The 27,426-nt window shown below is 35.8% G+C and overlaps 1 protein-coding gene and 2 long non-coding RNA genes across 3 annotated transcripts in view; 2 read left to right on the forward strand and 1 right to left on the reverse strand.

Annotated features, from left to right (window-relative positions):
* ADAM23 (ADAM metallopeptidase domain 23) overlaps positions 1-27,426 on the forward strand; it is a 144,592-nt gene that overhangs the window by 42,351 nt on the left and 74,815 nt on the right. The window lies entirely within an intron of this gene.
* On the forward strand, positions 15,020-25,246 carry LOC120587575 (uncharacterized). Its single transcript, XR_005649016.1, has 3 exons — positions 15,020-15,030; positions 15,570-15,575; positions 25,120-25,246. It is a non-coding gene; the product is annotated as an uncharacterized LOC120587575 (long non-coding RNA).
* On the reverse strand, positions 17,976-25,121 carry LOC120587574 (uncharacterized). Its single transcript, XR_005649015.1, has 2 exons — positions 24,986-25,121; positions 17,976-19,436 (listed from the first exon to the last, which is right to left on the reverse strand). It is a non-coding gene; the product is annotated as an uncharacterized LOC120587574 (long non-coding RNA).

A 27,426-nucleotide genomic window follows, 5' to 3' on the forward strand; every position in this document is an offset into this window, starting at 1 on the left:
TGAAGCTTACAATGGAGGAAAAAGACAGGTCTACAGGCATTTAAATTGCAGTCTGAGAAGTGTGGTGGGGAAAATAGAGAATGCTTTTATCCCTTGTAGGAGGTGTGGGAGTGGTTAGAGAGCTAAATGTCTGTGGAGCTAAACGTGTAAGCTCAGACTTAAAGCTTAAGAGTTGGCCAGAGGAAGGATTGAGAGTTAGGTAGGTGAGGGCCTGAAGGTAGTAGGCAAGAGAAGTGAGTGAGAGAAAATGGAGGCTTGGAGAAATTAATAAAACCACACAGCTAGTAAATGACAGTAGGAATCAGAACTCAGGATTGTCTACTGTCAAAGCCTTTGGGAAGTGAGACATTTTTTCAGTGATGAAGTAATCCATTGAAGTTATGTTTGAAAAGCTCTACAAAAATGAGCTTTAGAGAAATAAATTTTATATCACCTGCCTTTTTTAACATTTTGCTTAACTTCCACTACTCCTATTTCTTGCATAAATCTAGCTCTGAACAGTAATTTATTAAGTTCTGCTGGAACTGTGTTATTTCTAGAACCATTTTTTGATGAGTCATAGGCTAGACTTTCATGCCTAGTTATTTCCCTCTAATCTTTTAAAATTAATTATAATATTAGAATCCCTGATATTTGAATTCTAACTTTGCTTTACTATGATTTGTTTGTAAAAGTCCTTTCTTTAAGTCCTTTCTAATTTCTCTTACATGATGATATCCATGTGCTTTAGTATTTCAATTGTTTAAAAACAACTTGAATAGGCTTTTTCATAAGACCATTTCTGCCAAAAGTTTCAATTTCTTATTTTGTTAAAATAATTTTAAAATTAAATATATATTTATATTTCTTACAGGAATGTTTTTCAAATCAGAGGTTGAAAATCTCTAAACACATTGTAGAATACACATTTCATTTTTTCCTCCTTTATTTTTAGCTCAAATGACTTCACACATGCAATAAATAAGAGACTAAACTATGTGACAAGAAGGATATCACAGCATAAGGACAAGACTCTGTCTCCTATAAATCCCTAGAATTTCTTAGAGACTTAATTGTGTCTGAAGCTCTTCATCATTACTGTTAGTATTTATTCTTTGAGCACTCACCGACCTGGTACTTGACCCTAAGGAGATGCTTTGCTCTTATTCAGACAACAGTAAAGGGTTTCTTTGTGTGACTTCTAGCACTTGCCTGTCTTCCCTCCCCCCACCTTCTGCACTGTGCTATGTTATTGTGTGAAGAAGAATGAGATGTAGTCTCTTTAAAGAGCCCACAATTTAGAGTGGGATCAAGGAAAGCTACACAGAGGAGATGGTGAATTTTGAAGGATAAGTGATTTAAGGATGAATTTTAATACTTTTGGATGGGTTGGGGGCAGTAACTCTTTTGAGCACTCACTTATTTTCACTGATGAGTCGGTATTTGGTATAGAATCTTCACTGGATATATACAAATGATGGGTTATTGATACAGGGTAGTTAATTTGCATCATTTTTCTCACTAGTATCTAACAGCCAGGAATAGTTTTATGAGCTTTAAAAATGAAGTACTGACGTTTTACTGAGGTTAAAAATACATATGTGCCCATTTCCTTTTAGTTAACTATTTCTATGAAATCATTAATGTACTTGTGACTGAGTGTGTAAACACCAAGTGACAATGGTGCTTTCAGAAGTAAATAATACATCTATTTTTTCATCCAGCTTTGAATACCTTGGTTCTTTTTTGTGCTTTTGATTTGGTGAACTCTAAAAAATGAGTAAACTGCAAGACACTATTAGATATTCTTTTTTCATGAAAGCAGTTTGAGGCAAGGTTTCCAAGTCAGTGGATTAAAGGCAGCAAACTGTTCCTGCACCCAGCACCACCAACAAAATGCCCTTACTACATTTTCCTTGTTTTGACTTTATAGCTCTCCTCGAGATTCGTTGTTTGGAAGTACTTTTTATAATTAAAATATTATATGACTTGTTTGAAAAATTATTTTGTTCTGTTTTATATGCAAGGAATTTTTCTTTCTTCCTGTAGGGCCCAGTATATAAGGCTTGCTTAATGCCTTGATCAGATACTAATGTCAAAGTAGAGTATCTCATAGCACCGTACCCACCATCCTATAGCAAAGCTATATTGAAAGCCAAAAGAAAACTAATATTCTTTGAAGGCCACTCCTGGTAATAACTTAATTACATGTCTCTCAAGGTACAAAAACCACAAATCCTCAGATGTTACTCAGCATGTGTGCAGCACAGGTGTGTGGGTAGTTACCCATGATAATTGAGGACATTACTACATTATATCATAAAAAATGGCCTTTAGGAAGGAAAAAAAACCTTTTATGTGACTAAGACTTATCTCTGCCACAGCAGTGGATAATAATACAGACTCTGGAATCAAAATGTGTTTTTTAGTATAATTTGACTAACAAACAGTGCTGCAGCAATGCTTTATGTAGAGCAGTGTAGATGTCCCTCTCCTGTCTTTTGTGAGGGATCCAGAGGGTCCATCTTGTCTTTATTCTAGTCTTGGCATCAGGGGAAGTCCAAGAACATAAGAATATGCTTCCGAGTTAAACCTAATTTCTTTCGCCTGCCTGTGCCTCCACATGTGAAGGGAGTTCGTGGTTAGGCGGGGCATACTCCCCTTCCACACTTGCCCTCCACCATGGATCCTTCCGTCATCTTCCACTTCTGATTTAGGGCTTTGAATGTAGAAGCCTCATACTTCATTTGAAGAGAGTTGGATTTAATTGCAGAATACTTCCTACTCTGGTGCTTTTCTGAGTTTAAAGTCAAGATACAAATTTCTTTTTTTAAAGGACTTGTTTCTTGTATTAAAGGTGCCTGAGTTAGGTGAGCTTTCCACCTTTTTTGACTTCATTAAAGTGTGTAACTTTTGAATTTCCACTTTGAAGTGGAAAGGATTGATAAAGGTTGCTGATTTGATTAAATTATGATACCTTGAATTATGATACCTTAATGAAAACTGTTACATGTATATTTGTGTATTTGATTCCTGCTTCCAAGAACAACTTTTAGCTTCTTTTATGAGCTTCCTTTGAAGCATGGGAGGTTGGAGTTAGATAAATCCTTAAATGTCATGCAGTCCAACTTCCTAGCTGACTCTAATATCTCTTTTTATCCCCATTGAGTGGTTTTCTACTGTTTTCCTAAGCACCTCCAGGTCTGAGGTAGCTGTTTCTTACATCATGCTGACTTATCGAGTTCTTTTTTCTTTTCCTATCTTTCTGTAATTTTTGACCTCCAAGTCTCAATTTTGTACTTAAAAGCCACTCACTTATGGAGACTGAACATCAGTCTACTTCATTCAATTATTAGCACTTCTTATCCTGAGATAGATGTTGTCCCCCACCAAATAGCCAAGATTCTGTTCATAGGTGTTCACCTAGAATACAAAATAAGTATTTTCCAAGAAAAAAGAAGATGGGAAAGTTATAAAAAGAAATTTCTAATACTTAACTTGAAAAGTACTATTTTTCAAGCATGTAAGAAGTTATTTATAGTTTCTCCCTGCCAGTTTTCAGTACTATTAAGCAGTAGGAGCTTTTTGCAATCTAAAAAATGGTATATTGAAGTCTGTAAGAAGTTTCTGCAAGGTGAAAGCAATCTCAAGTTGAATTCTGCCAGATTTTTGATGTCTCATGTTTTATAGATGAGCTTATACAGTCTTATAATATGCATCATTATAGATCAACTTAATGCAGTCTGTTAAGAGAACAGTTAAAAACTAATGACTCATTAATAGATGTACACTCCAATGTGTTAAATGTAATTTAATTTTATTTCTAAAATTGCATTGAAATATGATAAAATATTTTTGCATTCTAGCTAGAATTGAATGCAGTAACTTAAATATGTTTTTAGGGTCTTCTTTGGAGAAAATATTAGGCTATTTCAGAAATCAAATTTAATGCCAAAAATTAATTTTTATCCAATCTCATTATTTTGGAAAGAATAATATCAAAAACTCACTAACTTCACTTAGTTTGGAGCATGATGGTGATGTGTAGAAAAACAATCTAAAAACCATTGGTATGAAATGCCATACCTTTGTATTGTTTATTATATTTATTAACAAATCCACTGTCCAAATCTGATTGAAAATTCTCTTTTTGCATATATATAGTAGGCACATTGTATATAAGGGTGTGCCCTTTAAATTGGCTAAGTATTTGGCCATTGTCTTTGTTCAAAGTAGGTCATCTTCTAATGAATTTATGTAAAAACATTTTATGAATAACTGTGGTTATTTTCTCCTGTGTTAACCTATGACTCAGCAAAAACGTTTCCTCTGTGTTTTCAAGATTTAAAATTTTTCTTTTTTCAAAAAGCATGTATTTTTTTCAATAACATTCTGTTTATTTACTCTACTATGTAAAACAAATATTAGTGGTAAAAATCAGTATTTTCCATTAACTTTAGAGAACACTGGAAGGAAGCCAAGCACTCACACATAGCATATTTTGGTGATTGGGACTGATATTTCTTTAATTTTTACATTAACTTCAGGTGCAGAGGGTTTCTGTGACACAAACATTCAGTCTATTAATCATCTTTCTCATCGTGGCACACTGCAGCACCCTTCTGGGCAAGGCCCCAATATTGTTTAATGTTTTCATTCTTGTCTATTTCCAGTCTCCTTCTTATTCTCTCCACTCTTGTCCTAATGAGGCAAATATCCAAAAATGTCTTCCATGAACCATTTTTTGTATGTGCTCTTATAAATATGTATGTTATAGTTTAGAGGCATATAATTTTATTTCATATAAATGGTGCTATTCTACAGATCTCTACTCAACACAGCATTTAAAGATCTATGCCTTTAACTGTGTACATCTATCCCATTATGTCTAACTGTTGGAGAGCACCCTGTGGAGTGTATCCAGGACTCTTCCATTCCCCCCAAGGGGAGAAACCTAGATTCCATTTGGCTCTCTACAATCATAAGCCGTATAATAATGGACCTGTGGCCCGTTGCCTATGGACCTGTGTAAGAATTTCTCTGGTGCGCATACCCAGGAGCAGGACTGCTGGGTTGGAAGATAGGTGTATACTTAATTTGATGAAGTACTGCAGAATAGCCCTGCAGAAAGGTTGTAGTAGTATACTCTTGAGCAAAGCATGATACTCAGTAGTGTTCAAATTTCATTCATTCATGGGATGGACCAAGTGATTTTTTTCCCTCTAAGCATAGTTATTCTCTGTATGTCGGGATACTACTTGCTTATTTTTATTGGTTAATGATTTCAGAAAGATAAGATTAAACCAAATGAGGTGAAGCAGTATAAATTAGTTTTCTTGGGATTGTGTTAATTTTGTTAGGCCACTGTGAACCATAGGAAGATAGAGTTTTACTCTTCTACTGTAATGTGTCGTCTAATGTTGTGGTGCTAATTTGGAAAGTCAGCATAATTAAAAAAGAGAAGCATATTCACTTTGCAGAACTGTATTCACATTTATTTAAAGCCAAAGTTCATACTAAATACCTTTATAGAGAGACTGGTACCTGTGGGATAAGAAGAAAAGTTTATGTGGATGATTTCTTATAGTAGATGAAATAAAAAGGCACCTATCAGAAGGTGGATGAGAGGAGATAAGAGGTCATAAAGAGAAGATAGATGAAGAAGGACTACATAGCCCATCAGCACCTAGAACCATGCCTGACACCACATAAAGGTGCAATTATTATTTGTGCAATGAATGAATTAATCGTGTGATGTGGTAGAAAATATGAATATGATTTAGGCTTATAGCTAGATGCTATGAATTGCATTATGGTTCTGCCATTTGGGGAAATTATGGAACTACTCTCAGTCTCAGTTTATTAAATTATAAGCTGAGATTGATGGGAGGCTTAACCAAGGTGTAGTATGTGAAAGAGACCGGCATGTATAATAGACATTTAGCAGGTGTTTAGTTCCTTCCACAAAGTGCACTTTCTATTTCATGACCATTAATATCTTTTGCAAATATTCTGGTGTTTTCAATGGCTGGTGTAAGGGTTTCCAAACAGTCTCTTATTTTCTGTTTTTCTATTCATGAAAGCACTTGATTGAAAACTATAGTAAGATTCTATTTAAAAACCACTCAAAATTATCATGACTTCACTGACATATTTATGTTTGTTGAAACTGTGTAAATTTTGACCTATTTTTTCCCCATCATCTAAAACCTATAAAAGGCTATTTTTAAAGGTCTTATACTGTGAAACTTCATTTATATAAGCTTGCTCGAAAATGGATTATTTTACATTATGGTGATTGCCAGATTTGGGGGAGGGGTTTGGGGGCCTAGTGAAAGAGGTGAAAGGATAAGAAGTACAAATTTGTAGTTACGAAATAGTCATGGGGATGCGAAGTATAGCTTAAGGAATATTGTCAATGATGTAATAACTATAGTGACAGGTGGGTACTAGACTAATCGGGGGGATCACTTTGTAAATTATATAAATGTCTAACCACCATGCTATACACCTGAAACTAATATAAAACAATATTAAATGTCAACTTCAATTGAAAAACGTAGTGATTTCACAGACTCAATGAGCCTTTTTGCCTTGTATCTTGGATACTGGCCACAATGCAGGTGGTTAACAGTCTCAGGAATCTGAGGCCTAGAAAATAAGGAGTATTATTTTGCTTTATAACGGAATAACTTTAGACAGGTAGCTGTCAATTTGATATATATTTTGTAATTAGTGGAGTCTCTGAGTTTGCACCAAATTCCACGACTTACAGTTGAAGACCCTAAAATTCAGTAATAGACTCTTTTGCTCAAGGTGACTGGTTTGTGTTTAGTCCTAGGACTTAGAATTTAGAACTTCCAGCCTATAACTGTTGTCATTCTCCTCTCCCAGTTGGAGTGTATTGCCTATAGGGCTCTTTCATATATGACTATAGATTATATGCATGGAATTATTAAACTGTATACTCTGTACCTAAATCTTTCAAATTATTTAAATAGTGAAGAATAAATGGAAAGAAAAATGAATGTTATCAGAAATATGACAAAAAATCTGGGACCGAGAATGTAGGTTTCGAGGTATGAAATACCAAACTTGATTCTCATAAGGTTTCCTCTCTTGATGTTGATACAGCAGCTGGCTTGCAGAGCAAGAAGGGACTGTCAAACCTTTCAGTTATTGAATTTGAAAGTGGGTATATATTTACAAACTAAGGCTTCTAACAATGATGGTTTAGATCTGGTTTTCACCTCCAGAATTATTGGCAAAAGGATACAAATTTTGACTCAGACTAAGTTAGCAAGGCTTGGAATTCAGGCAAAAGTGACAATAATTATTGACTTGATCGGTTTCGGTGTATGCTACAGTTCAAAGTGACTTATGTGAACTGACTCAATTAATTCTCACAACAACCCAGGTGTGAAGTACATTTTCACCCACTCTTTACAGATGATGCATACTGAGGCACAGAGAAGTCAGTTCTGGCATTTTATGATCACACACCTAGTTAGTGGCCGTCCTGGGATTTAATCAGCATTCTGGCTTTAGAGGTTCATTGCCTCTCTAGAGAGGCAGCCTCATCTAGCTATAACTGTAAAGGAAATCAGATTTTCAACCAGCTTTTTCCTATTTTTGACAGAGAGTTTGGTTTCTTGTGGAGCAAGTCAGCTTCACATTGATTCCTGAGAAGGTCTAGCCTCAGTTTAGTTGGTTGTTGACATTTTATGAAATGGATCTTCACATTTAGAAGGGTTAGATAGATTCATTCATTCATTCATTCATTCATTCATTCATTATTTATTTATTTTTATTCTTTTAAAATATTTTTATTTATTTATTTTTTTAATGGTGACTTTGGTTAACAAAAGTTTCAGCTGTATACTTTAACAGTAAGGCATATATATATTTACAATGTGTTAGATTTCTTTCTGTTACCCCACTTACCTCCCTTCTCCCCCTCCCTCCTACCCTCTGGTAACCACTAGTCTATTGTCCATGTCCACGAGTCTCTGTTTGTTTGTCCTGTTCATTTGTTGCTTTTAGGTTTATATCCGACATATAAGTGATATCATGTGATTTTCAACTTTTTCTGTCTGGCTTATTTCACTTAGCATGATTATCTCGAGGTCCATCCATGTCGCGATTGGCAGTATTTCATCTCTTCTTATGGCTGAGTAATATTCCGTTGTATATATGTACCACAGCTTCCTCAGTCAGTCATCTTTCGTAGGACACTTCGGTTGCTTCCATGTCCTGGCCACTGTGAATAATGCTGGTATGAACATCGGTGTGCAAATATCTTTTCGGATATGGATTTTCAAGTCTTTGGGGTAAATACCCAGGAGAGGGATTGCTGGATCATATGGTAGATCAATTCTTAGATTTTGAGGAACCTCCATACTGTTTTCCATAGTGGCTGTACCAATATGCAGTTTCACCAGCAGTGTATGAGGGTTCCTTTTTCTCCACATCCTCTCCAACATTTGTTATTACTTGTTCTATTGATTATAACTATTCTAACAGATGCAAGATGGTATTTCATTGTGGTTTTGATTTGCATTTCCTTAATAGCTTGCGATGTTGAGCATCTTTTCAAATATTTGTTGGTCATTTATATGTCCTCTAGGGAGAAGTGTCTGTTCAGGTCCTCTGCCCATTTTTTGATTGGATCATTTGTTTTTATTGTTGTTATTGAGTCATATGAGTTCTTCGTATATTTTGGATATTAGGCCCTTATTGGAGGTGTTGCTTGCAAATATATTTTCCCATTTGGATGGTTGTCTCTACCTTGTTGGTTTCTTTTGCTGTGCAGAAGCTTTTTAGTTTAATGTAGTCCCATTCATTTATTTTGGGTTTACTTCTCTTGCCTTTGAGATCAAATTCATAAAATCTTTTTTAAGTCCAAGGTCTTTGAGTTTAGTTCCTATGTTTTCTTCTATGCATTTTATTATTTAAGATCTTACATTCAGGTCAAGAAGGGTTAGATTTAAAGTTTAGAGTTCCCCTAGAAGACAACATCATTTTTTTTTGAAATTGATATATGCCTCTCAGGCCACCAAGTTCCTTGGAATTTCTTATCAGGACTCTAGACAAGACATGGGTTATGTTTCACCACTACAGTCTCTGTAAACAAAAGGCAGTCTTTATCAACATGATGACTCTTTGTCCTATTTGAGCAATTTTGCAGAGGAAAGGGCTTATCAGAAGGGATTAGTTACCATGTGCTGATCCTGGAGATGTCAAGGTGGTGGGGGGAATAAAGAGGGAGCAGGGTGGGGGTGCAAATGGTAATAACTTCAGCTGAAAAGTGAAATGTGGTGGTCTTAAGCCTCTGTTCCCAAGGTTCACCAAGTGGTTGGTGTTTTGGTAGGTAGAGGAGAACCTCAATTTAGGAGTCTTCTTCTAAGACTACTCCACCTCCTAATAATACAAGCTATCATGCACTTTAATATTCCTGTGTTCGCATGCTCTCTCTTTTACTCTTCCAAACTTTTCCTCAGTTACAATTTAAAATCTGTATTTCCATGTTGAGGTAAATAGGCCAACTTCCTTTGAATTTTACCTTCTGATGTTGCAGATCCAGTCTTTTTGTCTTTATGAATGTATCTTCTTTGAAAGTATAAAGCCTCTCATGCTTTATATCAACTGGAAAAAAATTATTTTTAACATCTCTGTTGCTGACAAAACAATCTGATTCCTTAATAGATGTGTGGTTATATCCCTTAGCTTTGTCTAAGTGGAGTGAGAAAAATCTTGTTTTCCAGTTAACTGTAGTTGTATTTTAACACCGAAGTAGGAATCTGTCAAAATTGATGATCTAAACCTAGAAGTATAAGTGAAAGAGGGTGGGATGGCTGAAATCTTTTTAAAAAATGTAAGAAGATGTTCTGAAAAACACAGGATAGTACATTATGTTGCAATAAAAGGAAATTCACATCTATTTAAGGACTCTTGCTTTTTAACATTGACATAGAAATAAATACAGGGCTATTTTTTTTTTTAACAAAAAGAAAATATATTTAAAGTTTTGAGTGTTGATAAAGCCATAGCATTCTAGATGACAAATTGCAATCAGATCTTTGCCTGATGGGATTTACTGTATGGAGATTTCCCAGGGAATTCTTTCAAAAGTGTGCTTTCTTTAATGAAGTTTTGTCTGAATGTCCAGTGTTGTATATTTTCAGGTCATAGTTGTATGCTTGTGTTTGGTCTCACTGCTATCAAAAAATGCAAACATGCTTTTTTAATGCGTGGGTGTCTTCAAGCTTTGCAGGAGTGTCCTTTTTTCCTGGTAGACTTTATTCTAGCCCTTATGTTTATAAGCTGGGAATAGACAGATCTGAAGGGTAATGATCACTGTGCAGCCTGAGTTGGCTTCTCTCAACTTCTGGGTTGGTTTTCCAATGGAGATAAAGATATGAAAGGAATTGGGGAAGAAGAGACAAAAGGAGCTTTCCTCCTCCTTTTTAAATTTTAATTAATTGCCTAGTTTATTTTAAATTATTTTCCCAACAGTATTTAGAAAAATAAATGGCTTAGTAAAGCCTTCTGCTTTTCAGACATCACTTCATTAAAGTAGATGTTAGCATGTACTGAGCACCTACCAAGTTCTAGGTTCTAAAGTAGCATTTTGTATTTGAGTGATAAAGATCTTGTTTTGTTTTTGAGAAGTCAGCAACAATATGATTTGTAACAAAAGCATTTTAGTAGGTATGGATAATTCTCTCAACTCTTCTCTCTGAGATCACTGGCAGTGTTGGACTTACTGTTTCCATCCAAAAGCTGGAGTTCATTAAAACGACAGCTTGCCATGATCACGTTATGGATATCCCGTTATTTCTTCATCCTTAATAACAAAGTTACAGACCTATTGTTACTGGACTATCATATAAAAAAGCAGCTAATGGTGGATGTCTAGATGTGTTTCCTTTTTATTGTCAGAAATCTTTGTACTTTTGAGACAGAAGAGTAGCTGTTTAATCAAAAGCAATTTTCCAAAAAATATTTTATTGTTTTTTTAAATGATACTACTCATTATAAAATTTAAAATCAATATAAAAAAAGTGCAAAGAAAAAGTTAAAAATTGCAGTTCAAAAGTAACCATTATTATTATTTGTAAACTTCATCCGGAGAACTCTATGCATACTGACGGAAGGTTTGGAAGATAGTTTATAAAAGAGGGATTATTCTATCATATTTTAAATATAAGTGATTAACAAAATTTGAATTAATAAATATTAAATTTAATAAAAGGAAAATAAGTGAAATTATGATGAAGGTCAGATGACTATTTCTTCATAGCAAGAGATGTTACTTACTTAAAAAAAAAGTCCCACTAAAGTTGTGAAGAATATTGTTTGGAGTCATTAAAAAAAAAAAAGAGACATGCTTCAACAAGATTATATATTTGAGTGAAGAAAAATTAACATATTTCTTTCACTTTCTTCCTCACTTGTTAGTTATAATACTCTTTTCACGTTGTCTAGGTTTATAACATTTGCATTTTGTTCTATACTGAGAATTCCCACAATAAGTATTAGTTCTTTATGTAAAGGATTTAGTTCTCGTCATGAATCCTTTTACCATGGCTTCTCCATTCTTCCTGGATTTTTTGTATTTTTCTTGACTGGAATTAATTGAAAAATATATTGTTACAGATAGAATTTGGGGGGTTGTAGTTCACGAGTTCTTGAATGCTTGAGAATGTTTGTTTATTACTCTTATACTTGAAGAGTAACTTGGCTGGATATGATGTTTTCGAATCATACTTCCCTCAGCACTTTTTTGGGAATGGCCCACTGTTTTTGAGCGTTGAGAATTGCTGTGAATGAGTCTGAGGCAACCTCGTTTTCCCTCCTTCGAGAGCTTTCTTCTGACTTACACGATTACATGATTTTTCCTAATCAGTAAGTTCCCCAGAATTAATAACACTATTTAGTGCTAACGGTGCTTTATAAAGGTTTCCAAGAATGTGGTTTGCCTTTTTAAGCTCCAAATTCAAGTCTCGATTTTAGGAAATTTATGTTCTATTTTTGCCTATTTTTTTCTCTTCCGTGTGTTTTATTCTCTTCTTTACAAATATCAACAATGTGTATATGTTATGTTCTGTACATATCTCTACCATTTTATCATTGATTCCTGACTATTTTTTTCCAACTTGATTTACATCCTTGTAATATTTATTTTTTATTTTATTTTTTTTCTCCTGAGCCTTGCCAGCTTCCTTTTCATCTTGTTCTATTCTTTTGCGATGTTTCTTTGAGCTCTTTTTAAAAAGAGGTCATTTCTCTAATTTTTTCCCTGAGGACTGATTATTTATATATATAACATATAGACATATTCTATTATATATATAATATATATACATATTCTATTATATTATAGATAATCAGTCCCCGAGGACTGATATATATAATATATAATCAGTCCCTGAGGACTGATTATTTATATATATATTATATATATATGTATATATATTATGTACATATATAATATATATTATGTATATAATATATATACATATTCATAATATATATTATGAATATGTATATATATTATATATATATATATATTGTATAGATAGATAGATATATCTCCTTCATCTCCCTGGCTTTAGTACTTTTCTTCTATCTTTTCTTCCTCAGTATCTACGCTCATGTCCCCTGTTTGTTTCTTTTTAGTTATAATGAGTCCATGCATGGGGCTAGCTGTTTGCTGAAGTGTAGTGTGGGAAGAAGAGTGTGGTGGCTGGGTGGGAGGAATGAGCCAGGGCCCCACAACGTTTGGGGCTTGTTACTTTTATCACTATTCACCAGTCTGCCAGTCTTTTTTTTTGGAGGCCCATCTCTCACTGCGCGCATGAAGGGGTCAGTGGAACTCATTTCAGAGCCTCCTCAGAGCTCTGTGTGGTGAGCAGGTGTTTGCACTTTCACCTCACTCCTTTCTTTTCTTCACGTAAGCTCTCAAAAATCCTCTGACTCCTTCAAATTTTGAGGAGATAAGTGTTGGCTCGTATTTCCCAGTATTTAGCTTTGTAGCTTTCAGTAGCTTGAAATTAGGACCATAGAGTAGTTTTTTGTTCCTGTATATTTTGTGTTATTATTTGTGACAGGGTTTATAATTTGTATAAAGATTATGATCACAGAAAATCAATGAAAGACTAAGATGGAAATTGAGAGGGAGGGAAACATTTTCAGTCTTTTCAAGTATTTTGACCATTAAGCATTTCTCTCAGGTATGTTGTGGTGGCAGTAGCCTTGGACTTGCAGAATGGATAACTCGGAATGAGAGCCTATTAACTAGGAACTTACACTGAGTTATCCAACACTAGGTAGAGATGACAGAGATTTGAGAGATTTAGGTCATTGTTTCAATGACAACTGTTGTGAAATTTAGACAACTCTACAAAATGATGCAATGCCTGGAATCCAGATAAAAGGATTAAAGAAAACTGATATCCACATGCTGGTTATCTGAGATTCTGGGATAAAAGATTAGAATTATCTTTCAGTTTTTTAAACAAGCTGTTTAATATCCTGTTAAAGGATAAACAAACTAAAATTCCTTTCTAGTTAAGAATTATAGGAATGATCAGGCATGAGGCACAGAAAAAAGGAAAAAAGCCTCATTATGCTGTTACTTCACTCAACCTTTCTGATTTTTAGATTGCAATTTAGTGTGGATATTTAAATTATTAGTCACGTGAAAAGTATCCTCTGATTATAGATATTATTAGTCATTCAAAAAGGCTATTAACTGCCATTACATGGCCCGAGAATTTTAAAAATTATATATAAAAATAGAACAATTTATAATATTGATCCGACCCTCTGAGCATGCATGTGTAAACACTCCTAGAATAATCTTTTTCAGAATTATTGGATGCTCTAAATATCTAACACTGTAATACATTGCCTTTGATGAAAAAATAGGAACTCTGAAAAGGGTCTTATTGAGCATAAAATGTCTTGAAGTGCCTTGTATTGTATAATATGAGTATACCTTAGTATAGTGGTGGCACAGCTCTTGCTTATCCTTAAATCCACTGTTGGTGATATCATCCATGAATTCCACCATCCTGGGAGCAAATAAATCTTTTAAACAATGGGAGAATTGGGGATGAACTAGGGAAGACATACGTATACATTATGAATTTATCAGCATGTTTGTAAGTGATTATCAAAACAACTGAGACTGGTATTTTCCAGCCATGGCGATTTTGGCGATTGAAAACAAGGATTTCTTTTAAAAAAAAAAAATCAAATTTAAGTTTGTAGATTTTTCCAGTGAAAGGTTCGGGATGGTATCACTTGCCTTTTTGTTTTGAAAGCAGTTATTTGCCATGGCAGTGTGCTCTATGAGCCACCCACATTCTTCACTGTTTTAATGTAATTCCAAGGAAAATCAGTGTGTGGAAGGATTTGGTTGGTCTCACCCTTTAATCTTTTGTTTCTTTAGCTTTCTAGTTTGAGAGTTAAATATTTTGATAATAAAGTCATATCTAGTTCAAATCCTGTCAGGTCTATTACATCTTGTTACATTTCTGAACTTTTCTTTTTCATACTTTGATATCTTCCAAGAACTTCTTTTTCCTTTCTAAGTTTTACTCTTTTAATAGAAATGGGCTCCTACATGAACACTGGAGTCTAAAAATGGCCTAATAGGCCTGCTATTTTTAGAGAAGGAGAAAGTTCTTTGCCTTTTGTTCTCTGTGTGCTTTTCACCTCCCACATGTTCTTTAGAGAATTTTCCCCGACCTTAGTAGTGATAGCTTTTGAATTCTAGATGCCTTTTCCTTGGCCCATTTCTGGCTCAATTTGTCTCATACTCAAAATATTAAAGTCAGAATTGGATCGGGCTCTTCTGTTTCTATTACTTATAGATAGTTTGGATTCTTTTATCTCTAATATATTAAAATTATGAAATATACACATAAAAGAGTGGAAATATATTTTTACTGTTTAAAGAAGAACAATAAATGGGCATTCACATATACCCACTGTCCGGGTTGAGAAATAGAACATTATTATCGTCTTAGGGGCTCTTCCGGTGTCTTTCCAGCCTCAGTCCCCACCCAAGTTAACTGCTCATTCTTAATTTGTGTAGGAGATTTGGGATATTTTTATCAAAAATAGCAAAATAGCAACAAATTATAACAACAGAATTTTCAGGAGAAAATAAAGATAACGTGGATGGATGTTTATTCCTTGCATTCTATATAAGAAAAATTCGTTTAGGATTATAAAGAGAATTAACACTCCTAGAAAGGTTTCAGCGGTTCATACTGCCTTACTAAAATTAGAATTAGGGTAAAATGAAAGGTTCAAACATATATAATGAAAATATTCAATGGACTTTTACCCAACATACCTTTGTCTGGTGTTATCAGGAGCAATTAGAAATTTCTTATCTTTGTCTGTCATTTTGAAAGCACACAACTTTTCTTTACCTCATCGACTCCTGGTCCTTGAGGATATAGACTAACAGCATTTTCATGTCTTACCATTTGTTATAGATAGCCCATTAAGGAATTACACACACACACACACACACACACACACACACACACACACACACTTCCTTCATAAAGCTCTAGGTAGGTGTTGAAATTGTAAAGAGGACTGCTCTTAGAGTAATCTTACTATCACATCTACTTTTATGTTACATTCTTTCAACCATACATTCCCACTGTTCATGTGCTGACTGCCTCGGACTGGCTTTTGACTTCTCAGATGCTTATCTATAAAAGACAGAGACAAGAAGTAGCCTGAGTCTCAAAAGTTTTCTTGCTGTCTCTGCCATGTTCTGTCTGAAACCCCACCTCACTTACCTAGGAGTTGAGCTCTGACCATGGGACCCTAACCTTCCTATGGATTTCTTGGACTAGAGAGTTATGTGCCATCTTCTCTCGTCTTTTGTTTCTTCTGAGTTTCCTGGCTTGTTGACTCATCATCAACAAAACTTTATTAGTTTTGGCAATAATACTAAGAACTGTGGATACAACATAGTACTTGCCCTTTCTATGGTATGGTAGTTTGGAGGATCTCATTTGTTTATCTGGTGTGATCTCTTGCTTCTCTGTGCATTTCAGCTCCTGAATATTCTCTTTACCTAGAGTTTTGACTCTACCAGATCACTAGGTTCTGGATTTTCTCGGAATGTAGTTCACTCCATTTTCTACCCTTGTTGCAAGTTACCAACCTTGGTATGGCTTTCTTGGATGTAACTTCATTCGCTTAGGATTTTTTTCCTTCTCCATCATCTCCAATCCTACCTACTCATGATCGTGGAAATTACTATTGATATTTAGTGAATTTGCCACTATGGATCATATAGTTAATTGTTAGAATTTCCACCAGTGTTCTAAAAATGTCTGGTTTTAAGATTAAACTAAAAATAGTTTCTCTGAAAAGACCTAAATAGAATAGTTTCTCCTTTTTCTGTGTCAGTCTCACTGGGATTTGGCTGCTTTTAGAATCTTATAAAAATTTTGCTTTTGGTCCAGACATTGAGAGTCATTTTAATGGTGAATGTGGGTAAGATTGTCGATATGAACTTAAAATTTTAAGACAATTTAATGAAAGTTATCTGGCTGGAAGAAAAGCCCATCTATAGAAATTGCCTTAAATCTCTGATTTATAGATCCGTTGTTCTGCTTTTTTTTTTCCTGCCACCACTGATTTGATTTTATTACTGGAACATTACATTAAAATGGAAAGAAGGTGTGTGCCTATAAATTATCTTAAATTACTTTTAAGACATATTGATAGAATCAAGTGTGCATAATTATCTGAGTAGCTTTTCAAAGATAAAAATTCAGTTTTAGTATTATGCAGAATGTCCAGACTGCATACGTAGACTGGAAAAAAATTAGTCACCTGTAATCACTATTTTATATGTTTTTTCAAAGTGATATCAAATGTCTTGAAATTTGCTTATCCTAAGCTGCTTGTATAGGATAAGAACTTACTTTTCCATGTTATTCTTGGTTTTTAGTATCTTTATAATAAATCATGTTAGTATGGCTTTAAGTTTTTGACTTATATTAGTTACAATCAAAAATAGTTGTATAATTGTGTTGTCTGATTTTCAACGTACCACTTAAATAGGTTGGTATTAACATAAATGTAGCAGATCTTGATCATTAGCTCTCAGATTAGTTTCTATGTAAAAGTTTTTTGTTCATTATTAGTCTAATGTGTAGAAACGGTTTATCACTTTGCATCTTAGAAATTGAGGTGTGCTTTTTTTTTGGTTGAGCAACAGAGAAATATGTAGAATTAGAAAAAAATTATAGAGCATCTCTTTACAGTATATACAGAACCTGAATGGAACTGTCCTTTCAGCACCATGCTGGAAGAGGTCAACCTGAAGTCCCAGTATACTGGCCTAGCAGACAGACTGTTGATTATTTGACAAAGCATGTACCAAATGGATGAGATGTGTGCACTCACAGTCCCCAACTCCCAGATTTGCACAGCTATATTTTTAGGGTAGGAGATGGTAGCAGTCATACTCACATTCACTGTATTAGACTTGGAAATTTTCTTTCAGATCCTATAATCCAATATTTTTTTTAAAAGGAAGAAAATTTGATTCACAATGACTTCCCCAAGATCTTAGAGACAGTCAGTATCAGAGTCAGGCTAAGAATTGGATCTCTCGATTCCTGTTTACCCATTTATTCACTGGTTCATGTTCACTCTTTCAAACAACAAATAGCTCTGGGTACATTTTCAGTTCAGGAATTCTTTCATGGCTGAGGATATAACAGTAAGCAGAACGAAAAAGGCCCAGTTAGCATTCTGATAAACTACATTGAATCTGAAAGTGCATACTAGTTGGAAGAAATCCCTTCTCCAGAGAAACTACAAATAAGTGGTAGTTTTTCCAATAAATTCTATAATTTTCAGAAGTCTGTTGTGTTGTTATTATTTTGAAATGGTACATAATTTGAAAGAATGAAAATTCTCTTTGGTTAGAGAAATTAATTGGCCTTTAGGCAAATCATGACTTTTTTTTTTTTTTCTGGCTGCAAAAAGCTTTATTGTTTCAATTTGGTCCAAGGCATGGGAGATGGCTCTAAGATGGTTAGAAGGCTGCCTCTTGGTTGTAGAGAGAGGCTCAGGCACAAGGCTGACACCAGGAGGATGCATAGGGGCCCCTGAAAAGCCTCAGGGTTCCAAAGGATACTAGTCGTGCTTAATGGTGAGCCTTTTGAAGAGATACTCGCCCAGCTCGGCCTGGAGGCTGGCCAGCCTGCGGAGGTTAGTCAGGTGGTTGCTCATCTTCTTGATTAGTTTCACCTCCTCATCTAGGAAGTGACTCTGGAGGAAATCACAGAGATGGGGGTCTGCGCAGGCAAGACCCAGGGCATGCAGGTCCAGAAGGGCCTGGTTTGGGTTCTCCTTCATGACCATGGTGGCTTCCATGGCATCCTGAGTTTTACCCCACTCATCTTGGGAAGACTTCTGCAGGCCCTATAAGAGGGTGCGGCTGCCACACCGGTTTTGCATCTTTAAGAGATGCTCGGTACCCTCATGTTTCCCCTCAGCCAACGCTTTCCAGAGCCACGTTGTCATGGTTGAAATAGAAGCGCAGAGAGAGGTATGTGTAGGAGGCCCACAGATGCCGGTCAACCAGGCCTCCACCTCGGTGGAATAATTCTGATTTGAGAGTTCATGGTAGTTCGGCAATAAGGAATTAAGCTCCAAACACGGTGTTGGCTGGTCTCGGAGGCTGACAATGGCTGAGAAGATTCCGAAGATTGCGACTGGAAAAGAGGTTGGAGGGTGGTCGGAGGCTGGAGGAAGGGGTGTCCCTGGGTCTGTTCCATTGAAACACTTTTGATGCAAGAGACAGATCCGGACGACCCCCGAGGGCGCTGCACTTTTTGTTTTTTTAAACAATCAAAGGCCCGGTGAATAATTATTTGATGGAATGGAGTGTCCTCAGAAGGTCAGATAAATCTGAAGATCATTTTTCTAAATGGCAATTTAAAAAATTATTGCTATTTTGTATGATAATCATTCTGTACTTGCTTGAAGAAATCATTAGAAAGCTCTCCTTTTTCTTCCTCCTTCTCTTTATTTGCCATGCCATGCTCTTATCAGCCATACTGGTTTGCTATTACTGCAATATGTTTCTAATTGCTACATTGAGATAATTTCTTAAATATATCTAATATTTAGGAATGACCATGGTTATTATCTCTAAATGCCCCTGTGTGATATGTATGAAGGTTACCATGACTCACAGAGTATTGTTTTCTGCCTAGTGCAGAGACATCTAGGGCGACAACTTCAAATGCCTTTTTCTTTATAGGGTTGTGCAACTTGTCTTCATTCTGATTTGTTGGACTTGCTCTGCAGAGGACTTGGGTCTCAGTTCAGCAGGCAGATAACCATGCATGCATGCTCAGATTGTGGCAGCACAAGAGAAATGAAGGGTTAGACACCTAAGTAGGGTAAAATGAAGAAAAGAGCACATAAAAGACAATTGTGGTTATTCTATAAAAATCTTACTTTGACCCTCGTCGGCTTTATTTTTTTTTTCTCTCATTTAGTCTTCAGCCATTAATTGAATGAGTGAAGGAAAGTTAAAGCTACAGGTTTTCATATGTGGAAAGCCTTTTCTTAGTGTCTTTGCTGGTCTCTTGCCATTCTCTCCTGCTGTTAACATTAATTACTTTGCAGATGGCTTTAATTGACCCAGTAAAAGAACCTTATCTGTGTTCAGCACTTTCTAGGCCCTAAAGTCTTTGCAGTTTCTGAGGACACAAATGAAGTATTTGCTCTCAGCTCTTATAGAGAGGAGTCCCTGGTCCCACAGTGCCCTTTGCTTTCAAAGTTCCAACTTCTTGCTTAAACCTGTATACTGTCTGGTCCCAGATCGGCCTTTTTAACACCATCCCCCCTATGACTTCTACCAGATTTCTAGTTGCTCCCTGAATATGCTTCTCAGCCTCTTCCTGTCTCATGTGTTTGCACACCATGGTCTCTGTCTATATGACCTGATTCTTCCTGCTTATATTTTTCCCTGTCCATATTTTGTCATGAACTTGCCTTGGGGCCCTGCTTTCTTTTTGAAAAGATCCTGATCATCCTAGTGGAAATTAACTTCCCCTTTAGAGCACCTCGATGCTTTGTTATTTATGATATTAAAGTACCCGCTGCCTTGTCTTACTTTAGCTATAAGATTATAATCACCTTGAGGGCAGAGACTGTGTTTTGTTTCTCTTCCTGTCCTCACCCCAGCCTCTAGGTGTTCAGGAAATGTCAGTTGCATTAAGTTGAGGGGACAGAGGCAGCAGGCCTGGCTATTATCAGTGTCTGTGGCTCTTCTTTTCCTGCATCTGAAATTAGTAATTAATTAATTTCCTTTCTAAGGGAGCTATGTTTCTCGTCCTTTAAAATTTATAGCTTGTATTGTGGTTTCTTATTTTAATAGGTAATGTATATTCATTGTAAGACGTTTAGGAATTATGAGTAAGCAAAAGAAAACAGATACCATTGAAAGTTCTATAGGAAGCAATAGCCCACTATTATATTTGTGTGTATATCTTTGTAGATATTTTTCTGTATGTGAACATAGCAACATATTATTAAAAAGTTGCCAAACATATTTCCTCATTTGCTTTTTTCATTGAAGGGTATTGTAAACATCTTTCTCATTTTTCCAAGTATCTGTAAAAGTACACGTAAACATACTCATATCTACATCATCTGCAGAGAATAGCTATTTGTGCATGTGTATTTGCTCTTATCTAGTTATTTCCTCAGGAAACCTTTATAAGTAGCACTTATAAGATTATAAAAACATATGGACTTGAAGGGCAAATATGCTTTCAGGGCTTTTGATAGCTATTGCTAAATTGCCTCTGGAAAGGCATATTAATTTATGTTCCCAGTATAATGTGTGGAGTGCCGGGTTTTTTCCATTCTTGCCAGCTTTGTCTACTATCATTCATTTTAATTTCTGAACTGATGGGGAAAAGTGGTCTCTTAAGGCAATTTTAATTTATGGGTCTTTTATTCCTAATATAATTGTAGATTTGTAAATGATTGATCACCATTAGTATTTCTTGTTTCCTTTTTTCTGTAAATTGCATTTTGTACATTATATTTTATGAATCACTTGCCCATGCCCTTTGCCCACTTTCTGTTGGGTTGTTTGTTTTTACTTGTTTTTGGTTCCTTATGTAAGGATGGTAATCCTTTGTTTTTCATATATTTTGAATTTTTTTTTCTCACTTTGCCTCAAAATTTTGTTTATGATATTTTTTTAACTTATATAAGTTTAAAAATTTTTATGCTCATCTTTTTTTTATAATTTCTGGGTTTAATGTCATCCTTAAAAAGGTGTCTCCTTCCTAACATTCAGCTATATTTTTATAGTAAATTTATGGCTTTGTTTTTAAACATGCATATCTTTAATGCATATATTATTAGTTTGGTGTAAGATTTGATGTAGGGATCTTACTTTCCCAAAATGTTTGGTTACTTGTCCAAATAAAGAATAAACATCTTTATTTTTTATTTATTATCTTCTTTATCAACTTAAAATGCCATTATTTTATATATTGCATTTTTGATATGAACTTGAACCTCTCATAGACTTTCCGTTCTGCCCTTTAGGCCATCTGTCTCATCAGGCCAATGCTCTGTATCTTGATTACTATAATAGTATATAAGGTCCCATTGTTACTTCTCTCTTTTTTTTTTTTTAAAAAGAGTAGTTATAAACATTCATTCTTTAAGATGAACATTAAAATAATTTTGTCAAGTTAAAAAATGTGCTGAGATTTTGTTTGGAATTACATTAAAGTTAAAGAGGAGATACGTCTGTCTATACATATGTATGTATGTGTATGAATATCCACATACACCCTGCACATATAAAAGTTGTGCCATTGTTGTCATCATAAGCAGAAACTTTCCCCCAGATCACTGCTAGGTTGTCTTTGCTGGTGCACATAGGAATGTGTTTGTTTTGCATAGTTATCTTATAACCGGCTACCTAACTTAACTTATTATTTCTGATAGTTTCCTCTTTGATTTCCTTTGTATTCTTTTAACCATTTCATGTGTACCTGGGAAGAATGGGCACTGATTAAGCAAATGTGCCACTAATATCAATTTTCATCTGATCACCATCTTCTGTTTGACAATATTTAACTTCTCAGTATTAGGAACCCCGATTATCCCAAATGGCCCTTAACAGGTTCACACAACAAGTCTCCTGTCCTCCTCCCCATCAGGTCATACATTCATTCATTTAATGACAACAAATGCTGGTCACTTGGGATATTCTCAACTTCACGAGGCTTCAAGCATAACAGCATTGTACAGTGAAGCACGATGCCTGCTCTTTTTTTATGCTATAAACTCCTCTTTTTTCCTTTCATACACAAAAATATTTTTAATTCATTAAAACTTACTATAAGTTGTAATGAAGAGACAGAATTTAGACTGAGTCTATTACGATAATCCTTCTGTCTTTATATTGTTTTCTCTACAGTTTCACTATGTGTGATGCCTGGTTTAATAATTGTATAAATAAATATTGGGCAGAACAGAAGAGAATCTGGATTAGCAATATTTGACAAACTATAATATTCAGTATTATCTTTGAAAATTATGCATCAAAGTGTTTCAGTTTTATATAACTGTTCAAAAGATATGCCATCTTTACTTAGGTGCAGTTTTCTTTGTGTTTAAAATTTTTTGTTTCATGACATATGTGAGAGTAACTATATTTGTGGAGATAACTGGCAGCCACACTAGGAATGAGTTAGCCACTTCATATAGTCTGTCATATATTGCTAATCCAGATTCTCTGGTTTCAAAGTTGGAGAGGAGACATTAAACATCTTTCATTTTTATTTAATTAAAGATGTTTTTATTGATGCCACCTTCTCAAAAGAGAACTCTTAATTGGCTATTCTTATTAGCTAATCAAGCCAGCTTGAGTGGGGGTCCTCAGCTTTTACATCACCTCAAATTCATTCCTTATTTCCCTCCTAACTTCTCCTTTCTCTACTTCCCTGTCTGTTAATTTGTAGCCCTGCCTATGTTTCCTGTTCTTATTATATGACAGTGTTCTTAACTGTGCATGGGGCTACCACATGTGAGATGCAGGAAAAGCTTACACCCCTATATCCCGCTTATGCTAGGAGTGTTCTCTACCTGCAGCTCTGTTCCTATGAAATATGCCCACATTTCCCAATCCTTGCCTAGCATGCCATCTTTGTTTGACTTAACACAAAGCCTTAATTCAACCTATAATTACTTTCACCCACTTAACATATTATTTCTATACTCTTAAATCCCAACCTCTCCATGTCTACAATACTTATCACAGCTTAAAAGTCCTTTGTATTGTTTACATCCAAAAGAGTATATATTTTCTAGTTGAAACAAGTTTTGGTATAAAAAATTTTTTTAGGTGGGATGAGTCTAACTTTTTCTTAAAACTTGAGAAAAGTCATGATTGAAAAACCATTTTACTTTTTAAGTCCATTGTTTTCAAAAAGAAAAACAATATAAAGACAGAAAGATTATTGTAATAGACTGAGTTTAAATTCTTCATTACCACTTATAGTAAGTATTTAACGAATTAAAAATATTTATGTGTATGAAAGGAAAAAAGAGAAGCTTGCAGCATAAAGAGAGAGTGGGCATGGTGCTTCACTGTGCAATGCTGTTATTATGCTTGAAGCCCTGTGAAGTTGAGAATATCCCAAGTGACCAGCACTTGTTGTCATTAAATGAACGAATGTATGACCTGATGGGGAGGAGGACAGGAGACTTGTTGTGTGAATCCATTAAGGGCCACTTGGGGTGATCAGTGTTCCTAATACTGAGAAATTAAATACTGTCAAACAGAAGATGGTCAGATGAGTGGATTTACATTATGAAAATGGACATTAGTGGCATTCCTTTTTTTTAGACATAATTGTTCATTCTTTGTTGACTTCTGCTCCAGTTCCAGTTTGATCACATATGGAAACTAACATATGTTTTACCATAGAGAATTGAATTAGGACATTTGTGTGGCAAGGAGCATGGCTGGTCAAGACCCGATGAGTCCAGGGTATTACAGTGAATGCAGACTCATAGCTTCCTAGTTTTTACCTGTCGACCTGCCGACTCCTCTCCCAATATCTACCTCCTGATGTTATGCACTGAGAGAGAACCTAAGGTGCCTACTTAAGGTTGTCCTAAAACAGTGGCCATGTAAAATGTAGTCACAGAACCCAAAAGCAGCTGGAGAAGGAGATATACTCACAGACTGCTTAGTAACACGTTAGATTTGGGGTATTTTTTACCTCATAGACTAGCCTGACCTTCCATGTAGAACTTGACGTGTGAACTGTAAATTTGACCTTTAGGGAGGGTTAGCATATGTCCCAGTTTTCCCAGCACAGTCTTTCCTGATTTATGTCAGTTGTCCTGGCATAATTATTAATATGCCTCTTTTCACTTCCAGAAATGGCCTGATTTGGATGATAAATTATATGGCCACCCAGTTGTTAAGCTGTGGAGCTCGCTACTCTTCTAGACTTTTCCCCAGCTCTGCTGGTGAAGGAATGCCCTGTTGGCTTCTAGGTCTCCTCAAAAGAACTCATTCTGCTCCAGCAACCTACTCTATATCTTAATCGGATTTGGACTGAGGGCTTAACACATGAATTTCAGCAAATGTAGATTTCAGAACTGGAAAGGACTTATAGAGACTGGTAGTTTGACTATTTTTTTTTACAAGGAAGTAAATGATTTTTAACTCATGTACAACAGAGAGTTTCCTTGTGGTCCAATGAATGTCTTTCCTAGTCATCTAACTTAGAGCTCAAGGCCCTGTTATCTATGTTGTCAAATTCTGAGCAATTTAGTTTGCTTGGTTAGCATACTCAGCTTTTCACGACAAGGTTACCCAAAAGAAAGCCTATGGTTCTTTCTTCAAAGTATGGGGTTCAAGTTATTTTTCAAAAAACTAGAAGTCATTCACCTTCTGTAACTCAGTTCCTAGGGAGGTCCTCGTCACTGCCTCCTTCCCAGGGACCAGCACCTTCAAGCACTCCAGGGTTGTGAGGGCAAGAGGGGGACCCTGTCAGAGAGCTCCCTGGCTGTGGGGGGACCTAGGTGGGATTCAGCAGTGAGGCACTGGAGCACATGGATGATCTCTTGGAAGTCATGGGACCTCCTCCATCATTTATCCTGCAGAGCAAATCCTGTTTCTTGAAAAGCCTTGGAGAACTTGGTTTAGGGGCTTGGGCATCTCTCTGGCTTCTGAAGAGCCTGAATCTGGTGTGGACCATTCCAGCCCTTTTGTTACAAAATGTCTCTGGAGTGATGGTGTCCTTCCTCTCCCCACCAAGCGTGCTCAGTGCCTTTTGGTTTCACCTTCCCTCTATTTTCCCCTTCCTTCCCCCAGAGTCAATTCTACCTCCTCTTTTTTTTTTTTTAAATCAAATTTGCCATGATGTTTCAAAAAAATATTTTTTTCTAGGCACTAGGGATTCTTGGTAAGAAATCTGAGATTCAACACCGAAAAAATTTTATCTCTTACTCATATTATGATCTAGTACAAGTTTAGTGGCTCTCCTAGAAGGCGATTCTCCAAAGAACGATGTGGGAACCTTGGCCACATTCATCCTGTACCTGTGCCATTTGAGTCATGTGGCTTCCGGAGTCACCATGGAAGAAGAGCTTGGATAATCATGCATGGATTTAATGGTCACACTAGAGGGGTAGACATCACTTCCTCCCATATCTTATGAGTCACAATTCAATTTTTTGGTCCCAACCTAACTTCTGGGGAAGCTGTAGAGTGTAGTCCTACTGTGCCAGAAAGGAAAAAATGAACTGGGATTGGTGGTTATGCAGTATTATTTCTGCTGCAGTGTCCTTCATCAATCTGATTCTTGGCTAATTTGCCACATTTTTGTCTTACCATTCTTCTGCTCTTAGAGTTCAGCATCTTCAAGGTGCTTACCCTGGTCCTTCGTTTTTTGAGTACACTCACATTCAGTTTGACTCTCTAAAGTTTATGTTCTTTTCACTACCCTGTGGTGCAACTTGACCATGAAGGTACATAGTAAGTGGGTTCAAGAGAATTGACTTATTCAATTCTTCCACTCTCTTCCACCTTACTTGGAATTTCCACTCTATAATTTAACTTTTTACTTCCAAAGGTCACTTTTTAACCAGATAACCTGCATGGGGAAGCACTGCAGTAGCCATGGTATATATAGCTTTCCTGTAACTTAAATGATTAGAAGAAGGATATTTATTTAAGAACTTAGGATGCTCAGAAATTCACTTTTACCAGTTCCTGCAATTTATTAGGTAACTCAGAACCCTGCTCCTCTCCCCACAACCCGCCCCCTGCCATTGACTGATCAGCAAAGTAAAATGACAATTTATGCTTGGGACCACAGTTGCTAAATGAATTAGTATTGGCGTGTCAGAACATTTTGTTTCCAACAGGAAGTTAGTTCTACTAGGGAAACTACTGAGCAGAGGTGGAGGGAAGGCCTTGCTGAGCACCTGCAGGAAGTGACTGTCAGACAACTCATCTTCAGGCACACAGAGTTATAGATTACCTGTTCCTTCTCTGCTGGCTAGGGCTGGAGACACACCACAGCAAATGAACTATTCAGCTCTTCCTTTCTAGTGTTACTTGTCTATCACTGAAAGGTCTCATTTCAAAATTACTTCAAGACTTTTATAATTAATTAGATTACATTTCAGTTGGCATTAATTCACTTTCAGGGAAATTACAAATAATATTTTAGGATGAGATGAGTAATCTCATACATTGGTGCTGATTTGCTTATTTTCAATTTCAGAGAATTGCATTCTTCATCCCAGCTTCCCAGAACATGGTGTTGGCCTGGCATCTAGTACATGTTCCTAGATGTTTGCTCACCCAGTAAATGTCGATTAGGCTTACTATGCGCTAGGCATCATGCCAGGTGCTGGGGATGCTGTGATGAATGAAAGAAACAGTTTTAAGGAAGAGATTACTAGGGTCAGGCAAGAGGAAAAGATAGAGCAAATGGGCACGTATGGTACTTATAAGAGATGGGAGAGTTGAGTGGTGTGGTGACAGGGAGCCTATGGTATTATTTTATGTCCATCTCAGTGTTTGTCATAACATAAGCTCCTAGAAAGTATCTATTTTTCTTTAAGATTTTCAAATGTAGAGGATACTAGAAAAAGGCTTATCCATTATATCTATGGGGTAGGGAGGCAGAAGCCCTTTAAAAAGGGAGAAATGAGATAATTAAAGTGACCTTTATCAAATTTGGCAATTTATGGTTAGAATACTATCTAATTTTGTAATTATAAGCAAAAGTAATAGTCTAAAACAACTTTTATTTTTAATTCTTAGACATGCTCCAGTGGTTGTGTGGTTGAAAATTTTGAAAATAATGAATTATCTGT

Source organism: Pteropus medius, unplaced genomic scaffold (assembly GCF_902729225.1).
Source record: "Pteropus medius unplaced genomic scaffold, Ma_sr-lr_union100, whole genome shotgun sequence".
Lineage (NCBI taxonomy): Eukaryota > Metazoa > Chordata > Mammalia > Chiroptera > Pteropodidae > Pteropus > Pteropus medius.